The 18,917-nt window shown below is 39.4% G+C and overlaps 1 pseudogene; it reads right to left on the reverse strand.

Moving 5' to 3' along the window:
* Nucleotides 1–2,686: 2,686 nt before the first annotated feature.
* On the reverse strand, nucleotides 2,687–3,621 carry LOC141421312 (olfactory receptor 11G2-like; annotated as a pseudogene).
* Nucleotides 3,622–18,917: the final 15,296 nt, after the last annotated feature.

Raw genomic sequence — 18,917 nt, forward strand, 5'->3', positions numbered from 1 at the left:
TGTGTAGGTTAAGTATATAGGATGAATAATTCTCAGAGTGCTCAATTTTTAATATTTTTTTGCCTGTAAAAATATGAAGATAGGCCACTTGCCAATTTTTTCTTGAAAAATTCATGATCCTCCTGTCTCTACTTTCCAAGAGCTGGGATTACAGGTATATGCCATGATGCCTGTCTCTGTATGTTTTATTTTAGGTGACATAATAATTATACATATTTGTGAAGGCAGTGTACCATTTTGATACCTGTATACAATATGTATGATCATATTGTATGATTAACACACATACACACACACACACACACATATACACAGATTCTCTCCACTAGCTATTTTGGAACATGGGATTAATTGTTGTCAACCATAGTTTAGTTGAGTAAATACTCAATTGCACCCCTGTACCCACTAACCATCTTCCCATACACCCTCTTCTCACCCTTCTTGGGTGCTAGTAACCATTATTCTATTCTCTGCTTCTACGAAATTAACTTTTTAGCTTCCACATATAAGTGAGAACATGCAGTATTTGACTTTCTGTGTATGACTTATTTCACTTAATTTACATAATGTTCTCCAGTTTTATCCGTGTTGTGGCAAATAACAGAATTGTATTCTTTCTTATGGCTGGATAATATTCCATAGTGTAGAGCCACAATTTCTTTATCCATTCATTCACTAAAGAACCTGTAGGTTGATTTAATATCCTACTGTGAATAGTGCTGCAAAACACATACCAGTGCAGATATCTCTGGCATACTCATTTCATTTATTTTTGGGTATATAACTAGTAGCAGAATAATTGGATCACATGGAAGTTATACTTTTTACTTTTTAAGAAATTTCTATACTGTTTTCTATAACAGTTGTATTAGTTAACATTTCCACCAACAGTGCATGAGAGTTCTCCTTTCTCTATATCCTCACCAGAATTTGTTGTGTTTTGTCTTTTTAATAACAGCATTTCCAACTGGAGTGGGTATTTTTTTTTTTTGTGGTACTGGGACTTGAACTCAGGATCTACACCTTGAGTCACTCCACTAACCCTTTTTTTTTTGTGATGGATGTTTTTGAGACAGGATCTTGTGAACTATTTTCCTGGGCTGGCTTAGAACCATGATCCTCCTGATTTCTGCCTCCTGAATTGCTAAGATTACAGGTGTGAGCCACCAGCGCTGGCTCACTGTGGTTTTAATGTGCATTTGTTGCAATTAAGGGTGTTGAGCATTTTTTCCCACATACTTGTTGGTCACTTGCACAATCTCTTGATAAATACCTATTCATATCAATTGCCCATTTAAAAATCAGATTGTTAATATTATTTTGGCTGTTGAGTTGTTTGCAAGGATTTTGTTTGATAAAGATTTATTTTTTTCTGACATAATTATTTTATTAAACGCCTGTAAAAATTTCTCATTTTCAAATAATTTGATTTGCCACAAAATCGTTGCAAATATAGTACATAGAATTACCATATACCCTTCACCCACGTTCCCCAAACATTCGTATTTTACATAGCTAGAGTACAGTGGTCAAAGTCAGAATAGTAACACTGCTACCATACTATTAATTAATTTGTAGTCCTACTCAAGCCACCAGTTTTTTTCCTCTGGTTCAGGACTTCGCCAAGGCCTACACACTGCACTTGTTGTGTCTTCTTAGTCTCCTCCAATTTAGTACAGATCTAAACTTGAACACTTGAAAGAGTACTGGCCAGTTGTCTTGGAGCAAGTTCTTTCTCAGCGCACAGTGTCAGGAAACGCATGATGTTCACTTCTTTCACTGGCGAGGTTGACTTTGATCACTGTGTAAGGTAGTGTCCACCAGGCTTTTCCACTCTAACATTACTCTATGTTGTGGGGTGCACAATATTCTGTTTCTCAACAACTTTTGACCAATTAATTGATACTTCAGACCTCATAGCAATTGTTAATATGATGATTGCTAAATGGTGATATTTTTCTCTTATATTTTGTCTACATTTTTTATTGAAATTCTATTATCAAAGTGCTTTTCTCTTCTTCTATTATTTATTATTTTTTTAAGTCAGTGTGGACTCTTGGATATTTATCTTATTCTATGGATGATGTTCCATTACACATATTATTTTGCTGCTCAAGTTACCTCTGTGAAAGCTATTTAAAGTAGGCTTCTGTTTCTTTTGATGTGCCCCCATCATTTTTCTGATATTTTCTTACTTTCTAGTACCATAAGATATTATAGGCTTATCTTGTACTTTTCCTATCCTAGCCTAGAATGATATGCTTCAAGAAGCCCTCCTTATTTTTACTCAAGAATGATATTTAAAAAAAATGATTGGCTCTAGGTGTGCTCTTAGCTACCGGGATATCATTGCACTTTCTCTCAGCAGGCAGAGCTAGATGATAAATATGTATACATACATATATACACATACATACATAAATGTATGGCTTATATTTATTTTAAAAATAGGGACTCAAACTTTGGATTAAAGTTGACATTTTACTAAAATCTGCTTAGAAGAGACAGAAATGGAGAAGCCAAATACAACAATGGCTCAACTCCCCAACCTTCTTAATGCTATGAAATTACAAATGTTCTTTTATGTACCTGTACTTGAAATGAACATGCAGAAATAAGTTAGTAACTTGAGCAAGTTGTCAAGGGTGTCTTCCTCATAACTATTTTTCTTTATGATCAGATTTGATCAGGATTTAAATGTTTGTGTTCTCAGAACTTTCTGCAGGGAATGTTTCATATCTTTCCTCCTTAGACTATAGATTACAGGATTTATGAGTGGTCTTTCTGCAGAATAAAATAAGGTAACAATCTTCTGCATTCCAGCTTCATGCTCAGATGTTGGGCTCACATACATGACCATTGAGCCACAGAAGAGTGAAACCACAGCCATGGGAACCACAGGCCTGTCTTTGTCCAGCTGCTGAATGGACCCTCAACACAGCTCTCAGAACCGGAGCATAAGACCCCATGTTGCAGAAGAAAGGATTAAATGGGAGCAGAGAATTTAGGATTGTCCAGAAGAACTCTATCACGGGGGCTTTGGTATAGGTGAGGGCTAGCAGAGGATCTGGGTCACGCAGGAAGTGGTCAATAATCCTGGATCCACAGAAGACATCTGGGGAATTATAATGGTAGGGCCTGGGAACCAGAGGAAGCCAAGGACCCAGCAGCTGACCACAAGTTTGGTGCAGAGATGTCTGGTCACAATGTTAGGATAGTGTATAGGCCTGCAGATGGCGAGGTACCAATCAAATGCCATGACTGACAGAAAAAAGCACTCTGTGGAACCCAAGGAGAAGAAGAAGTAGAACTGGAGAAAGCACCCAGAGAAGGAGATAACCTTGGTGTGGGAGAGGAAGTTGGCCAACATGTTGGGGACTGTGGAGGTGATATACCAGATCTCCAGGAAGGAGAAATTGGCCAGCAGGATGTACATGGGGGTATGGAGTCTCTGATCCCAGCACGCAGCACAGATGATGGAGCCATTGCCCATGAGGGTCAGGAGGTAGACAACAGAGAAGAGCACAAAGAGGAGGACCTGCCCCTGCCTGGGGCAAGGGAAGCCCAGGAGGATGAAGCCAGTTATGGTGCTGAATTGCTGGGGGTGTTGATGGTTTTCATGTGTCTGTGAGCTGTAAAAACACCAGCAGTTACTGAATACCCTAGGAATACCAGAGGGAATTTATGTTTTATCCAAACAGATTTGTTTACTATTAATTTAATGTTTATTGAGTGTTTACTGTTAGCTAGGTTTTTATTCTAAACAGTTGGAATACAGCAGTGAACAAGTTAGAAATTCTTACTTCAAAATGATTTTCTTCAGGGACTAGAAACAGCTCATATATGTGGTCTGAGTTTGAGTAACATTTCCTAGATCTTTGCAGCAATGCAGGTTAGAGATGACAGTGACTTGAACTGGGTGATAACAGTAGAGATGGTAACAAATGAACACACTGGGTTGTATCAGGATGTTGTTGTTTGTGTTCTTCTTTTTAATTATTAAGATATAATATAATACTTGTACAGGAGGATACATTGTGATATATTGTAAGCATATGTGTAAATATCACAATTAGATTCTCCACCTTTATGGTTCCTGGGCCTTCTTTCAATCCTAGAAGAAACCCAGTACTTTTCTGACCTGGTTCTTTGTTCTAGGTATTCTCCTAGTCTGCAAGTCTTAACTGGATCTCCTTCCTCAGTTTCCACCCTAAATATTCTTTCTCAGGGAGACTTTCCTTGAACATTGTATATAAGATCCTCTGACATTTCTATGTCCATAGCTTTCTATGTATTTTGTTCCTGGAAATTATTAAAATACCAATTATTATATTTCTTTATCTTACCTTTGTTCTCTGAATGAAGGTAGGGATCAGTTCTGAAAAATTTATTATTTTGTTGTAGTTTGTAACACATAGGTGTTTAATAAACAAATAACTCTGTCTTTAAATTTTTTTTCAAACTGTAAAATATGCTTATTATAGAAACTTTGGAAATTGCATAAATGGTAAGGAAGAGAATAAAAACCTCTTTAAAATGTATCTATAAATAAAGGACATTTTGGAAGAAATAAATTCCAGGTCTCCAAAATAATATAATTTATATGAAAGTGATTTTATACCATGTGAACTTCATACCAAAAAACAAGTAAAATTTTCAGGAATGTGTTATTTAAGAACTTCTTTATATTACCTAGAGTTACCAGAGTAGAGATTTAGGGAACTCATCTGAAAGGAGGTTAAGAGAGACTGACTGTTCTTGGTAGTTGGAGGCTATTCTAATTTAGCTGATTATCTCTCCACGTGCTTTAGCAAAAGGGTGGAAGAATGGAAACACCACTTCCTAAGTTCTGTTGATTTTTAAAGAATAAACTTTCTTTATGGATCTAGCATAAACTATTTCAGCATTTGTGAGTTTTCATTTCTTAAGTAAAATGGGAGTTGTACCATATAGCTCTAATTCCATTCAACTCTAGGATGTTTGTCTAGGAATTTCCAGACTATATAGAACAGCTAGACTTACAAAAGTAAGAGTGATATATTATTATGGAATAAAGCATTTCAGAATTATTATATGAATTATAGATGAAGATACATTATTCAGGAGAGTTCCCTTCTTGACAGTTTTCCAAGTATAAGTTGAAGAAACTGTTATGGAAAATAGGAAATGTGTGGAAGTCTTTTATGATGAACTTAATAAAATTAGATGTGAGTAAAAGCAAAAGTATTTCTACTAGGCTGTCTTTTGTCAGTTAGGTCCTAAGTGTAGAAAGCAGCTGTTTGGCTACCAGGCTAGTGTAAATTGGCATGTTTCTCCTGAATTGGCCACAGAGAGCTCTGTGATGGAGTTAGTGGGAACATGAGTATGGGGCCTCAGGGCTGTGTGCTTATATGCATCTTGATATTTGGACAATAATTTAACAATCTGACTAGTTTTCAGTGGTACTTTCTTTTTCCCTAACACTGAGTCCCAGACATATGGTGGGGTGGAAGTGCTGGTATTTTCACTAGTTAACTTCCCTCAGCTAAACATACAAATAAGCATGCTAGTCTAGCTCTTGGCCTCAATGACCTGGAGAGGAGAGGCATAGTTTCCAGATTTAGACCATTTGGGTTGGAATTCTGCCTCCACCACTTTCTAGCTGTAGATGTTAGATAAGTTATTATTCCCTTCATAATTTGGTTTCCTCTTCTGGAAAGTGGAGAGAGTAAGAGTACTGACCATGTACGGTGTTTTGAGGATTAAAACTTTTTTTTATTCATTTATTCATATGTGCATACATTGTATGGGCCATTTCTCCCTCCTGCCCACCGCCCCCTCACTTCCAGACAGAACTTGTCCTGCCCTTTTCTCCAATTTTGTTGAAGAGTAGATATAAGCAATAATAAGAGAGACAAAGCGTTTTTTCTAGTTGAGATAAGGATAGTTATACAGAGAGATTCCTAGCATTGCTTCCATCCACAAACGTATTACAACCCGAATTGGTTCATCTCTATCTTACCTCTTCACTACATAGAAATAAACTTAAAAAGGACTTATGAATGACCTCTTCATGGAGAAGTACAAACCCCTGAAGAAAGAGGCTGAGGAAGCATACAGAACATGGAAAGATGTTCCGTGCTCATGGATTGGTAGAATCAACATAGTAAAAATGGCTATACTACCAAAATGAATCTACATATTTAATGCAATTCCCATCAAAATCCCAATGACTTTCATCACAGAGATTGAAAAATCTACCCTAAAGTTCGTTTGGAAACACAAGAGACCATGAATAGCCAAGGCAATACTCAGCAAAAAGAGCAATGCTGGGGGTGTCACAATACCCGACTTCAATCTATATTACAAAGCAATAGCAATAAAAACAGCATGTTACTGGCACAAAAATAGACATGAAGACCAGTGGAACAGAATAGAAGGCCAGGGTATGAATCTACACATCTATGCCCACATTATTTTTGAGAAAGGCATGAAAAACATGATGGAGAAAAGACAGCCTCTTCAACAAATGTTGCTGGGAAAAGTGGTTTTGCTGCCTGCAAAAAACTGAAACTAGATCTATGTTTATCACCCTATACTAGTGTCAACTCAGAATGGATCAAGGACCTTAATATCAGACCCAAAACTCTGAAGTTAGTACAGGAAAGAGTAGGGAATACTCTGGAAGCAATAGGTATAGGCAATGAATTGCACCTCAGCAACTAAAAGAAAGGATGGACAAATGGGACTCCATAACATTTAAAAGCTTCTGCACAACAAAAAAAATGGTCTGTAAACTGAAGAGACTGCCCACAGAGTGGGAGAAAACATTTGCCAGCTATACATCAGACAAAAGACTGATAACCAGAATATAGAGGGAGCTTAAAAAACTAAACTCCTCCTAAATCAATGAACCAATAAAGAAATGGGCAACTGAACTAAACAGAACTTTTTCACAGGAAGAAGTCCAAATGGCCAAAAAAACATGAAAAAATGCTCACCATCCCTGGCCATAATGGAAATGCAAGTCAAAACCATACTAAGATTCTACCTCACCCCTGTTAGAATAGCTATCATAAAAATCACCACCAACAACAATGTTGGTGAGGATAGGGGGTGAAAGGAACCCTCATACACAGCTGGTGGGAATGCAAACTAGTGCAACCACTCTTAAACAGAATTTTGGAGGCTTCTTAAAAATCTGAACATAGATCTGCCATATGAGCCAGCAATCCCACTCCTGGGGATATACCCAAAGGAATGTGACTCAGGTTACTCCAGAGACACTTGCACACCCATGTTTATTGCAGCACTATTCACAATGGCCAAGTTACAGAAACAACCAAGATGCCCCACTACTGATGAATCGATCAAGAAAATGTGTTATTTATACACAATGGAATTCTACTCAGCTATGAAGAAGAATGAAATGTTATCATTCGCAAGTAAATGATGGAACTGGAGAACATGATTCTGAGTGAGGTTAGCCAGGCTCAGAAGACCAAAAATCGTATGTTCTCCCTCATATGCAGACTTTAGATCTAGGGAAAATACAGCTATGTGATTGGACTTTGGTCACATGATAAGGCAAGAGCACACATGGGAGGTATGGAAATAGGTAAGAAAACCAAAAAACATGATAGTATTTGATATCCTCAATGCAGAGGAACTAATGTAGAAACTAAAGCAACAGAGTCAATAGGAGAAGGGGATCAGGAACTCTAGAAAAGGTCAGTTTGAGAAGAATCAGCTTAGAATGTAACACATTTGTACGTGGAAGCAATGTTAGGAATCTCCCTGCATAGTTATCCTTATCTCAACTAGCAAAAATGCTTTGTCTTTCTTATTATTGTTTATACTATCTTTTCAACAAAATTAGAGATAAGGGCAGAACAGTTTTTTCCTGGAAGCGAGGGGGTAGGGGGAGGTGAGGGAGGGTGTGTGTGTGGGGGATAGGGAGGGGGCAGGGGTAAGGGGGAGAAATGGCCCAAACATTGTATGCACATATGAATAAACAGAAAAAAAAAAGAAACATATATTGGGGGAAAAAACAACCTCTTCAATAAACACTTTTAGGAAAACTGGATATTCATATGTAGAAGACTGAAACTAGGTTTTTATCTCTCACCCTATACCAAAACCACCTCAAAATGCATCAAGGACCTTATTGTAAGACCTGAATCTTTGTGACTGCTACAAGAAAACATTGAGAAATCGTTCAACATATAGCCATAGGAAATTAATTTCTGAATTGGACTCCAATATCTCAAAAATAAGTGCAAGAATTAATAAATGGTATTGTGTCAAACTAAAAAGCTCCTGCACAACAAAGGAAACAATTACCAGAGTGAAGAGACAAATACAGAAGAGGAGAAAGTCTTTGCCAACTATTTCTCAAAAGGGCGAATAACATGCAGAATATATAACTAACTCAAAAAGGACAAATTATCCAATCAACAAATGGAGACAAGAACTGAAAAAATACTTCTCAACAGAAGTATACATAGATAATAAGTATATGGGAAAATGCTCAATATTTTTAGCTATCAGGGAAATGTTTGGAAATCAACACTACACTGAGATTCCATCTCACCCTAGTCAAAATGGCTATCATCAAGAAAACAAAAAATCAACAAATGCTGGTGAAGATGTGAGGGGAGGAACTCTTACATACAGTTGGGAGGAACCCTTACATATTGATATAAATTAATCCCCACATTATGGAAATCAGTATGAAGGCTCTTCAAAAAACTGAAAATGGAACTACCATATGATCCTGTTGTAGCACTCCTGGGCATATACCCAAAGAAATGTAAGTCAGTATACACCTATGTTTATAGCAGCACTAATCACAATAACCCTGTTATAGAATCACCTAAGTGCTCATCAGTGAATGAATGGCTGAAGAAAATGTGGAATATATACACAATGGACTTTTATTCAGCCTTAAAAAATGAAATGATGTCATTTGCAGAAAAATGGATGGAAATGAAGAGCATCACATAAGCCAGACTCAGAAAAACAAGTATCACCTGTTCTCTCTCATATGTGGAATACAGAGGAGGAAAACATTCATGAAAGTAGAAGGGGCACTATCAGGGAAGAGGAAGAGGTTCTGGGTCGGTGGAAGGGGAAAAAAAGAAGGTAACAGAGGAGGGGTTGATTATGATCTAAGTATGCTATATGCATGTATGAAAATGTCACAATGAAACTATTCTGTATAATCAATATATGCTAATAAAATATAAATAATAAATGAAATATGAAAAATGAATTCAATTAGGAGAGAACCATTAAATCTCTTGAGGAAATGGAGGTGGTAGCAACCCCATTATATCAACTGATGAGATAGAAATTGAGATAAAACTATGCTAGCAGTATTTCAAACTGAAGATTGTTATCAATCACATTGTATAGTCTTTTATGCCTCATAGTCATCTAATAGGCTTATAAACTGATCATATTTAACATCAAATGAGTCTTCAGATGTGTGAAAACATCGGGGTTCAAAAGTAGATTTCTAAAAACAAAGTTTTGCTATACAATTCTATGGAAATGAATTATTCTTCAAAATTAAACTTTTGTATTTTAAATTAAAATAACTGCCTTGTCCCACAAATATATAGTAGGAAGGAATAAGACTCCATGAATGCTGAGTGATAAGTATATCAGATCCTGCACAAGATTTTTAAGCATTTTGTTCCTATAGGAAAAATTAAAAATTATTTTCAATATTGATCTGAGCTAATAATGAGCATTAAATTGAGCTCCTGGGCTTCTGTAAACCAATAATAAGCAAGAAGAGAAATAGTTACAAGTTGATCTATGCCTGCTGTTTCTAACATTAGTACTTATGATGCACAAATATCTGGAAATATAAAGGGTTGGGAAGAATACCATATAGCTGGAACATCTTCAGTTCTTCTGAGATCTAGTTATTACTGATATTTTTGTTTTGTATCTGTTAGGTCCCTGGCATTCTTGGGGTGGGCAGAAGGTCCCGAGGCTAACACTGAAACCAGACTCCCTGATTTATGACTGCTTGCCCAATTCCCCCTGGTTGCTTGTTTCTCTGCTTACAAAACCTCAGGAACTTCCAGTTACTTCACTAGCCAGTCATGTCAACCTGTTCCATCTGGTGATCACAGATAATCAGAGACCAGAGACTCTCTCCCTCCCCCATGGGTTGGCCCCTCCTATAAAGCCCACTACCCATTTCAGCCAAGCCACTGGACTCTGAACCCGAGAGTGACAGTCCTGCGGTCTGGTTCCTAATAAATCTTTCTTTTCCACACGTGGTGTGGTCTTTATTCGGCAGTTCCTTACATCTGGTGCCAAAACCCGGGAGAGGTTAACAGGATGCTCCAGCCTGGGGCTGCTCCCTTGGCTTTCTTGTCCTGCCCTCTCCTGGACCCAGACTGCTGAATTGACCCCATGTGCCTCTGGACTGTGGATTTTGGACCTTACTGCCTTGCCAGCTTTCCCATCATTAGTGTCTCTCTTCCACTGCTCTCCACCTGACCTACTCCTCAGACTTGGTAAGTGTCACCCTCCTGCTGGGGCTGCTTGCTCTGCCTGGTCTGGAAGTTGTAGCCTTATGCCAGGTACACCTCTCCTGCCCACTGGGGTGCCCACTGCTTAGCATGGGGATGCCTGGCTAACCAGTTGGGCATTCTCTGTTGGATGGCAACCCAGGCCGGGGACGCCCACCCTTGGGAACCCATTCAGGTGACACTTCCCCCTCCCTCTCACTCTCACATTCTCTCTTTCTCTCTCTCTATCTTGCTCTCCCTCCCTGTTTTCCTTTCCTCTGCCCAGGGTGAGAGCTTGACAGCCCCTCCAGCTTACTTTGACCAAACGGCAACTGGATGATGCTGCTCTCCTTGCCTGAGTCACATAAGGGAGGGTAGATCTTGACCTAGATCTATATTTCCCTGAAGAGTAAACTCACCAAGGCACCTGCCTCTCTCTCTCTCTCCTTTTCTTCTACATTATGGAGAATCACACACTCTAGATGCATCCACTGGGATGACTTCTCTGCACCCTCTCCCTTGGTCTCCAAGACAATATGAAATCTAAGCGACTGATATATTACTGCAACATCAGTTGGCCTCAGTACAAGCTAGACAATCATTCACAATGGCCTGAAAATGGTACTTTTGATTTCTAGATTTTGACAATTTCTGCCATCACAATGGCAAGTGTCCGAAATTCCATTCATCCAAGCTTTCCTTTCTACCCTCTCTGCTCCAATCTTGTAACACCGGTCAAATCTTCCTTGCCAATGACAACCCCTCCCTCAAAGTCTGTGTCTCTCCCTCCCACTGAACCCTCTTCAGAAGACTTTTCTCTTACTTGTGACCTCATGGACTCTGTCTGACCACCTCCCAACTCCTCCTGCCAGTCCTCTACATCAATCTCTTCTCCCACCCCATCCTCCCATGACTCAGATCCCCCTTCTTCCACTCCTTCTGGCTCTCCCAAACATCCGCCACCCTATTCCCCTTCTACAGTGGTCACAATTGACCCTGAGCCATTGGATCCTCAAGAACCAACACTGCCAGCCTTGCCCTCAGCCCCTGCTACACCTTCACCCTTCTCCTCCCCACCTGCGTCCCATACCCGCTCCCATACCTCCTCCCAAACACGCTCAGCCCATCTCTACCCACTCCAGGAGGTGGCAGGAGCTGATGGCATTATCAGAGCCCGTGTGCCCTTTTCCATGACTGATCTCTCTCAAATTGAAAAGAGACTTAACTCCTTTTCTAATAACTCAGCCTCCTATATTAAAGAATTTAAATACCTAACCCAAGCATATGATATGACTTGGCATGAGACCCATCTTCCAAGAATGGAATAATTATTCTCAACTCTCATTTTATTTCCCAATCCTTCCCTAATATTCAAAGAAAACTTAAACAGGCAGAGGACGGCCATCAACCCCCCCAGGGAGATCTTATGAAAATGGCATTTAAGATATTTAATAACTGAGATGAGGCTTGAGATCAGTGAAAGGCCCAGCTCTTGATGGCTGCCCTGAGGCCACCTCATCCCACTCCCAGATGGGCCAGACAACAATGCACGCCTCCAGGGGCCTGCTTCAAGTACAACCTGATAAGCCATTGGGCAAAAACTGCTCTTTACCTTGCCTGTCACCAGGACCCTATCCACAATGTGGCCAGAGTGGACACTGGAAGGACAACTGCCCCTCTTTGTCTCTGCAAGATGGGTCAGTCTCCCAGTCCCACTTTCAACAGAGTGAAGGCCTCACAGACCTCTTGGGCCTGGCAGCAGAAGACTGACATGGTCCTAGGACTTCGGCCCCCTTCAAGATCACCTCAGAGGAGTCCAGGGTAACCGTCCAAGTAGCAGGTAGGCCTCAATCACCTACTTGGTGCTACCAGACTTCTCGGGTAAGCTTTATTCTTCACAGAACTCTGTGGTGGGGGTGGGTGGTCTCCTCCATCAGCCAAAAAAAAAAAAAAAAAAAAAAGAGAGAGACAGTTTTTATTTAAAATTTAAAGTATTATGGAGGTTAATTTAAAAATATGTTTCAAAGTAAACAACTGGAAAGGAAATAGATAGGTATTGTGTGTATATTTTGAGAAATTAAAGGAAAAAAGGAATGGTCTTTTTGGATGAGAAAGGATATTGTGAAGAATGGTTTGCCCTAAAGCTTGTTTCAAATATGGAGAGGAAGAATAAGGACAAACCATCAAAGGGTTTAGTATGTTGTATGAAGGTCTGAGTAAGTTTTAAAAGTGTATAATAAAAAGCTTCAGTGTGTGATACAGCTACAAAAAAACTATTATAGGGAAAGATTTTATCAAAGAAATTATTTGTTTTCTGCTGATCTTGTCAAGCTTTAAGTACCACTAAATCAGAGTTCATTTACATATTTGCTCATGTGTCTTAAATGACCATCTCATAACAGTGTTGTATCTATAGTTTATCAAAATATGGTACAAACATTTGTAAAGTTAAAAATGTAGATTTATATAAAATAATGAGATAAAGCTCTCTTTTATCCAAAAGTGTTACATTTAACCTAAATCCTGACAATCAGCCCCTGTCTCCTACAGGTCACTTACCTAGGTGTGATCTTAAAAGGACAGACTCCCCAAAGCCCTTCCTTCTTGAGCTCCTTTGAAATAGTGTATGGATGCCCATTTCTCTAAGGAAACTTGCCTCCAACAGACCCTGCTCCTTTGGCTGACTATCTACCTCATATTAACCTCCTCCAGGAACTTCTCAGAGAGCATACTGACCAGATCCTGCCCTACCCTATAACAATTTCTGTTAAACCAGGGAATCTTGTTCTCTTAAAGGATTTTTGACCCTCTCTGTTGGGACCTCGGTGGACCAGACCTCATCTGGTCATCCTCACAATGCCCACTGCTGTCAATCTCAATGGGATCTCCCAGTGGCAGCACCTCTGAAGGATAAAACACCTCAGACTCTTCCACTACAGCAAAGGATGAGTACTCTTGCATACCAGTGGGCCCCATGCAGCTATGCCTCTCCTGCAAACTCTCTCCCTCTTCCACCCCTACTTAAGTTCTTAGTCCTCATGTGGCTCTCGATCTGCTTTCCCTTCACAGCCCAGAAATCCTCCTCCTGTGACCCATGCATGTGCATTGTGCAGGCAGGACATATTGTTACTAAGACTTTATTGTTCCACACTCACTATTCCTGTGCAGGCTCTGTTATAGGGTCATGCACTCACAATCACACCATCTATCAAGTGTGCTCCCATGATAATCAATTTACCTGCTTCAACCCCACTTATCACCCAGTAGAGCAATGGTTAGAACTCAGGAATGGCCAACCCACTAGGGACATTGTTACTCACACCCAGGTGTTCAATACTGAAAAACTGGTGTCATTATTGTTTGATGCATGTGTGGCCATAGACAAGCTATGTGGAGGTACAGGCTCTGGCTGTGGGGGCCTGGGCTGGGAAAGGACCTACACATCAATGAAAAATATATGTGCCAGGGAGACAACTCCTGGTGTAATAATGAAGGTTATCATTTTTGCCCTTATTGGGGTTGTGTTTCATGGGCCACATGGCATGGGGCTACACACTTAGCCCTCCTTCAAAAGGGCACTACTATCCCTATCTGCAGTCAAGGCACCTGTAACCCTGTAAATTTCACTGTACTTAAGCCATCTCATTGGACACAGGGACGGATAATTAGCATAAGGATAGATAGCCAAGGTCTTGACCCCAGGACTCTGTTACACCTTAAGTTAACAACTGTTACCCATGAGAGTTCCCTATACCAGGTCTTCCACTCCTTTTATGAGGAAATGCCAGACAAATTCCCCATCTCTGTTACAACAGAAATAACTCATGTTAGACCCACGAGTGCCTTTCAATGAAAGTGCCTTCCCATGACACAGGACAGGTGTCTGGCTCCTTAAAACTTCCATTATTGGGAATTGCTGTGTCTCCTGCCAAGGAAAGTAATTCTCCACCCTAGTGGGGGACCTAACTTGTCTAGGACAGAAGTTTTACAATGATACAGCCCAAGAGACTCAGTGGTGGGGTACTCCAAACCATATGGAACACCAGCCTCACCCACTGACCAACTTTTCTAATCTCAAAACAGCATGGGACAATCTTACTGCAGACATAGATTGGCAGTCTCCCAGGGGGCTATATTGGATCTGTGGAAGGCAAGCCTATACAGTGTTGCCTAGAAACTGGTTTGGGTCTTGTGTGCTGGGCTCTATCAGACCATCCTTCTTGCTTCCCCTTGGATAAGGTGAAAATCTGGGAGTCTCCATATATGAACAAAGACTAAATAGAAAAAAATAGGGAACAAATAGGCACTTGGAAGGATGATGAATGGCCCCCTGAAAGAATCATCCAGTACTATGATCCCACCACCTGGGCAGAGGATGGGTCTTTGTGCTACCGCACCCCTATATATACACTCAACCGCATCATCAGGCTGCAGGCTGTTGTTGAAATTATTACTAATGAGACTGCAAGAGCCCTCAATTTACTGGCAAAACAAGGCATTAAGATGAGCAATGCTATCTATCAAAACTGCTTGGCTTTGGACTATTTGCTGGCCTCTGAGGGAGGAGTTGGTGGAAAATTTAACCTGAGCAACTGCTGCCTGCAGATTGATGATGAAGGAAAAGCCATAGAGGAGATCACTGAGGGAATGACAAATCTTGCCCATGTCCCCATCCAGACTTGGAAAGGATGGGATCTTAATAACTTGTTTGGAGGATGGTTTTCTGCCATAGGTGTATTTAAAACACTGGTGGGAGCAGTGGGCCTAATTCTGGGAGCATGCACAATACTTCCCTGCTTCCTTCCCCTGGTTATATGATCTATTAGGTCCATTATAGAGGCTACTATAGAAAGAAAAACAGCTGCACATGTAATGATGCTATGGAAATACAAACCCTTAAACCAGGAAAATGCTCTTTAAACCTAGATGCCTCCAGGATCATTCAGGGAACTCAGCAGACAGACTTCCCACCAGATGCTACTACAACCTTCTCCCAAAAACTGGCCTTGTCTGCATATGAAGCCTGGGAAAACCCATCAGCCATGCTCCTGGGGACCTCACAAACTTCCAAATTCCAGCCCAACCCCTTCTTAATGACCCCACTCAACACAAAGCAGCTAGATCAATTGACGCCCATAATACCAACAAAAGGCTGGAATGTTAGGTCCCTGGCATTCTTGGGGTGGGCAGAAGGTCCTGAGGCTAGCACCAAAACTAGACCCCCTGATTTATGACTGCTTGCCAAACTCCTTGCTTGCTTGTTTCTCTGCTTACAAAACCTCAGGAACTTCCAGTTACTCAACTAGCCAGGCATGTCAACCTGTTCCATCTGGTGATCACAGATAATCGGAGACCAGAGACCCTGTCCCTCCCCCATGGGTTGGCCCCTCCTATAAAGCCCACTACCCATTTCAGTCAAGCCGCTGTGCTCTGAACCCAAGAGTGACAGTCCTGTGGTCTGGTTCCTAATAAATCTTTCTTTTCCACACATGGTGTGGTCTTTATTCGGCAGTTCCTTATAGTATCCTCATTTGTGACAAGTTCCCATATCAGGTTATATATTTAAAGTAATTATTGTTGGAAATAGAAATTCAAGCCAGAGGATGATTAAAATTTGCAATAATTGTTTCCATCTAAATATTATAAATGGTGCATATGACACACTATTCAACACACTATGTACCAGCTCGTAACAGCAATGACTTCTCAAATCTAATTAGAATAACTAGGGGTGGTTGGAAAAGCAAAAGAAAAAAAGTAATTATGCCAACATACAGATGTTCTTATGTACAAATTAGCTAATAAACTGAACTCACTTTTAAATATTTATTAACTAATTAATTTTTATTTATTAATTTATTTTATTTAAATTTTGTGATTATCATACTACTGTTGTACTGGGGGTTCATTGTGACATTTACTAAAGTGCTTGCAATATATCATACTTAAATTCACTCCCTGCATTATTTTCCTTTACCCCCTGTCCCCATTCTTAGAATAGTTTTAACAGGTCTCATTTTTCCATTTTCATTCATGAATGCATAGTATTTCTACCATAGTCACCTTCCTGCATTCTTTCCTTATATCTTTCCTCCTCCCATTCATTTTAAAATGATCATCCAATCTCTGTCTTTTAATTGGAGAGCCAAGACCATTTACATTCAGGGTTTTAATAAAAATGCAAATTTCTGTCATTTTGTTGCTTTTCTGATGTTCGATTCTATTCTAATTTTCACTTGCTTATTTATTCTCATAGTGAAATTTATTGCTTCCTGTACTCTTGTGGTTGTGTTTGTCTTCCTGTTCTGCATGTAGAATTTCCTTAAGTATCTTCTGCATTGCTGGCTTATGGTCATGAATTGTTTAACTTTATGGTTTTCTTAGAAAGCCTTTACTTCTCTTTCAATTCTGAAGGTTAACTTTTCTGGATACAGTTATTTTCTTTCAGGACTTGCATTATATCTTCTAGTACCTCCTGGTCTTTAGAGCTTTTATTGAGAATCTGCTCTTATTATGATGGGGTTGGCTTTGTAAGTGAGTTGTTGCTTCTCTCTTACAGTTTCAACTTTCTTTTTTTTCCTGTACTCTTGGCATTGTAATTATACTATGACATGGGAAGATTCTTTTCTCATTATGTCTATTTGGGGTTTTAAATGTACCAAATGACCATGTACTTCCACATACTTTAGGAAATGTTATGCTATCATTTCATTGACTAGATGTTCTATGTTGCCTTTAGTCTTTCTCAGTATCTTCTTCAGCACCCAAGCATGTCCCAGTGGTCTTGCATGTTCTGCTCTTAATTTCAATTATTTCTGAGTATTCTAATTCATCCACCTTTGTCATTAAGCCTTGGAATTCTCTTTTCTGCATGATCTGGCCTATTGATGAGGTTTTCCACTGAATTTTTTGTTTTTTTAAATCCAAAGTAGCTTTATTTATAACAACTTAAAGTGAAAACTACCAAAATGGTCATCAGCAGGTGACAGAAGAAACTGTGACATTGCCATACAATTAAATAGTGCTCATCAATAAATAAAACATTTGGAATATGGAACATGAAAGGCCCTAAAAATAAAAAATACTGAGAACACACATTATATAATTCTTTTGCATGAAATTCTAGAAAAGGAAAACTTAGCATGACAATAGGCAGATCTCTGTTGATTGAAGAGGAAGGTGATCACAAAAGGAAGGAAACAGCTTCTCAGGGTTTATGGTAATATCGTAGATCTTGATTTTAGAAGCAGTCATCAGGATAAATTTTTGTGTTTAAATCCCTTAAACTGTTGCATTTAAAGTCAATGTCCTTTAATTAAAAACTTTCTTTAACAAAGCTGGATAACAGTAGTAAGTTCAAGGGCCAATTGTATCTTCACATCCGTTCTTGGAGTGCATTGGAAACCATTTGAACAGGACTTCTGCAAGTTCATCTCCACTAAGTTTTTAATTGAACTTATTAAGCTTTTCATTTTCAAGTGTCACTTGCTGGTGTCGAGAGTCCCTGCCTTCACAGGCCAGAGAACTGGCTCATGAGGCAGCTGAATGAGGAGACAAAGCCTCCTACCATAAAGTAGGATTTATTAGAGAGAAAGGAAAGGCTATAGCTAGAGAAGCGCAGGAGAGCTCAGAAGCTGTTAGCTTGCTGCTCAGGTGAAGGCTGGGGTTTTTGTGGATGTTCTAACTCTGGGTTAGGTGGGTTTTTCTCATTGGCCATGGATTTGCAGGCTTTCTCAGGTGAACTGGTTTGTTTTGCACCTTTATTGGGGGAGGGGAAACAATCTTGAGAGCATTTTGCTCATCAGCCTTGTGGCAGATCTATCAGACTCTATTTCTTCTTTAGGATGCAGGAATGCAGGCCTCTAACCCCTCAGGATGCTCTCTATGGGGTTGGGATACTCACTCATCTGTCTTAGGTCTCCAGAACCAACACAAAATTTCTGCTTTTCTTTATTTTTAAATCTCTCTTTACTGAATTTCTCATTTATATCCTGTATTGTCTTCCATTATTTATTCAGATTATTTATATTGTTTTAGAATTCACTTATCTTTAAAAAATTGTTCCTTTGAATTATTTATCTGATATTTCTTATACTTTAATACCTTAGGAGTCAGTTGCTACAGAATATGAACTTTAGAAGAGTTATATTGCTTTTTTCTTGTTTTCTGTATTTCTGTGTGGGGTTTTGTGTATCTGTTGGATTAGATATCTCTCCCACATTTATGTGAGGAATTTCTTAGGGAATAGCCATCTCTAGATTATGTGTTCTGGGTTATCAGAAATATTGAACATATTTACTATTGGATTTTGTGTTATAGTTTCCCTTTTACTTCTTTGGTGGTGATTAATTACTTTGACATAGTGCATACTGTATCAGGGCTTATAGGTGCTGCTTTCTCCTTAGC

The sequence above is a fragment of the Castor canadensis genome, chromosome 3 (genome assembly GCF_047511655.1).
Source record: "Castor canadensis chromosome 3, mCasCan1.hap1v2, whole genome shotgun sequence".
In the NCBI taxonomy this organism is placed as follows: Eukaryota; Metazoa; Chordata; class Mammalia; order Rodentia; family Castoridae; genus Castor; species Castor canadensis.